General features: G+C 29.4%; 1 pseudogene; it reads right to left on the bottom strand.

The window, feature by feature from the left end:
- Nucleotides 1-3,142: 3,142 nt before the first annotated feature.
- On the bottom strand, nt 3,143-3,279 carry LOC145261366 (U2 spliceosomal RNA; annotated as a pseudogene).
- Nucleotides 3,280-3,532: the final 253 nt, after the last annotated feature.

The following is a 3,532-nucleotide window of genomic DNA, read 5'->3' as shown; positions in this document are numbered from 1 at the left end:
CAGTACAAAGGGCTCGAACAAAGCCGGGCAAAAATGCAAGTAATAAATAAGGTTAGTTTTGAGAGTAATAGTAAATTAATAGGAAATAATTTTGGGTTTAAGAATAACAGTGAATTATGAGTAATTAAGTTTAGAGTTTAGAGTAATACTAAGCAAGTACCAAATAATTTTTGGTTTAAGATTAATAATGGATTATTAGTAAATAAGTTTGGATTTGAAAACAACAGTGAAATAATAGCAAATAATTTGGAGGTTGAGATTAATAGTGAATTAATAGTAAATACGCTGGAGTTGATAAAATAGTAAATAAATAGCAAATAATATTGGGTTTGAGATTAACAGTGAATTATTAGTAAACAAGTTTGAATTTGTGAACGATAGTAAATTAATCGCAAATAATTTTGGTTTTGAGATTAATAGTGAATTAACAGTAAATAAGTTTGGATTTAAGAAGAATAGTAAATTAATAACAAATAATTTTGGGTTTAAGATGAATATTGAATTAATATTAAATATGTTTGGTGTTGAGAAAATAGTAGATTAATAGAAAATAATTTTGGGATTGAGATTATTAGTGAATTAATCTATCTACCTACCTATAAAATGAAAAGGTATGTCTGTATCTGTCTCTGTGTCTGTGTACATTTCCCTACCAAATAACTCTATCAATTTTCTGTCTAGAGATTCGAGATTTGACATAAGGGATATTGAGATTTAGGAAAACTCTTTTAATCGGTTTTCGGCCAGAAAATTGGCTGTCGAGGAGTCAAAGTTCAACTCCTCCATCTATTTTGGGTCTAAACACTTGAAGTTTAAAATGTAGGTTACTTGAACATCGATCAAACTTTATAATTTCATTTGAGTCTCTGATAAAAAGTTTTAAGGGGTAAAAATTGTGGTCAAATTTTAAAAAATTGACCTATGCAGTCTCTACCAAATTACTCAGTCAATTTCCGGTTTAAACATGTGAAATTTAATATAAAGAGCATTCAGAGATATGGCAATCTTTTTAACTGATTTTGGTGGAAAATTTGAGCTGTCAAGAGGTCAAAGTTCAAAAGATTTGACCTTTGGGATATCTAGCAAACTACTTAGTCAATTTTGTGTCTAAACATTTGCAATTTTATATAACGGGTATTCCGACGTGCGGGAGGCATTTTAATATATTTTGGGGCAACATTTGGCTGCAAAAAGGTCAAAGTTTAAAGAGTTGACCTTTGAAAATTCTACCAAATTCCTCTGCTAATTTTGGGTCTAAAGACTTTAAAATTTAGATGTAGGTAACTTGGACATGGGTAAAACTTTGTTTTGATTTGAGACCATAATAATAAGTGTTAAGCGGTCAAAACTGGGGTCAAAGGTAAAAAAAATGACTTCTGCGATCTCTACGAAATTACTTAGACAAATTTTGATCTAAACTTTTGAAATCTTACATAAAGTATATTCACATGTAGGGCCAGTTAGAAACAGTACATAGGGCCCGAGCAAAGACGCGCAGAACTGCAAGTAGCAAATAAGCTTGGTGTTGAGACTAATAGTAAATTAATATAAAATAATTTTGGCTTGGAGATTAATAGTGAATTAAGTATAAAGTAATGTGGAGTTTAGAGTAACAGTAAATTAATAGCAAATAATTTTGGGTTTGAGATTAATATTGAAATAAGTTTGGAGTTAAGAATAATGGAAAATAAGTAGCAAATAATTTTTGGTTTGAGACTAATAGTGAATTAATAGTAAATAAGTTTTGTAGTTGAGAACAATATCAAATTAGTAGCAAATAATTTTGGGTTTGAGATTAATAGTGAATTAATAGTAAATAGGTTTGGAGTTGAGAGTGATAGTAAATTAATAGCAAATAATTCTGGTTCTAGATTAATGGTGAATTTTTTAGTAAACAAGTATTGACTTGAGAACAATAGTGAATTATTAGCAAATAACTTTGGGTTTGAGATTAATAGTGAATTATTAGTAAACAAGTATTGACTTGAGAACAATAGTGAATTAATAGCAAATAATTTTGGTTCGAGATTAACAGTGAATTATTAGTAAACAAGTATTGACTTGAGAACAATAGTGAATTAATAGCAAATAATTTTGGTTCGAGATTAACAGTGAATTATTAGTAAACAAGTATTGAATTGAGAACAATAGTGAATTAATAGCAAATAATTTTGGTTCGAGATTAATAATGAATTATTAGTAAACAAGTATTGACTTGAGAACAATAGTGAATTAATAGCAAATAATTTTGGTTCGAGATTAATAATGAATTATTAGTAAACAAGTATTGACTTGAGAACAATAGTGAATTAATAGCAAATAATTTTGGTTCGAGATTAATAATGAATTATTAGTAAACAAGTATTGACTTGAGAACAATAGTAAATTAAGAGCAAATAATTTTGGTTCGAGATTAATAATGAATTATTAGTAAACAAGTACTGACTTGAGAACAATAGTGAATTAATAGCAAATAATTTTGGTTCGAGATTAATAATGAATTATTAGTAAACAAGTATTGACTTGAGAACAATAGTGAATTAATAGCAAATAATTTTGGTTCGAGATTAATAATGAATTATTAGTAAACAAGTATTGACTTGAGAACAATAGTGAATTAATAGCAAATAATTTTGGTTCGAGATTAATAATGAATTATTAGTAAAAAAGTATGGACTTGAGAACAATAGTAAATTAAGAGCAAATAATTTTGGGTTTGAAATCAATAGTTTGTGATTTAAGAGTAATAGTAAATTTGTATCAAATAATTTTTATGTTCGAGATTAATAGTGAATTATTTGTAAATAAGTTTGGAGTTGAGAACAATAGTAAGTTAATAGCAAATATTTTTGCGGTTTGAAGTTTATAGTGAATTTATAGTAAAGAAGCCCGATAGCCATTAGTCGCGTGCTCTCGTGTAATGAATGAATGCGTGAATGTAGGATTGACATGAAATTCTTGAATATAAACTAAAATGACCGAAAAATGGGCTGAAATAACTTAGAATGACTTTAATGAACTTAAGGATGAATTGGATGACCTTAAGTATGACTTGAATGCTTATAAATAACTGGAATCCTTCAAAAACAACTTGAATGATCTGGAGAATGACTTGAATGGTATTGAGACTTACTGGTTGTTAAGTGGGTGATCATTTTACATAAAATTAATACAGAAAAGTGGTCACCCACTTTATATCACGAAGTTACAAACATAAGTACAGCATGTAGTAAGAACATATACTACACTTTGATCTTGGCCAAAAGGCCAAGAAAATGGTATTTATTTGCTCCCCCACCGAGAAAATAAGGCACAAGGCCGATTTTTAATGTGAGGAGTGAAGGGAAAATGGGGACCAAATCCCTGGGGAGTAGGAGAGCTGGATAGTGACAATTGGTATGAAGGGTTGCCCCTACATTGACCAAGGTCTTATATGTGGGGTTGATATTTATTTGCTCCCCCACCGAGCAAATTAGGCACAAGGCTGATTTTTAATGTGAGAAGTGAATGAGAAATGGGAACCAACTCCCCG

Source organism: Euprymna scolopes, chromosome 37 (assembly GCF_053919585.1).
Source record: "Euprymna scolopes isolate OS-2025 chromosome 37, ASM5391958v1, whole genome shotgun sequence".
Classification (NCBI taxonomy): domain Eukaryota; kingdom Metazoa; phylum Mollusca; class Cephalopoda; order Sepiida; family Sepiolidae; genus Euprymna; species Euprymna scolopes.
The sequence above is the reverse complement of the archived record's forward strand: the minus strand, read 5'-3'. Positions and strand labels throughout refer to the sequence as shown.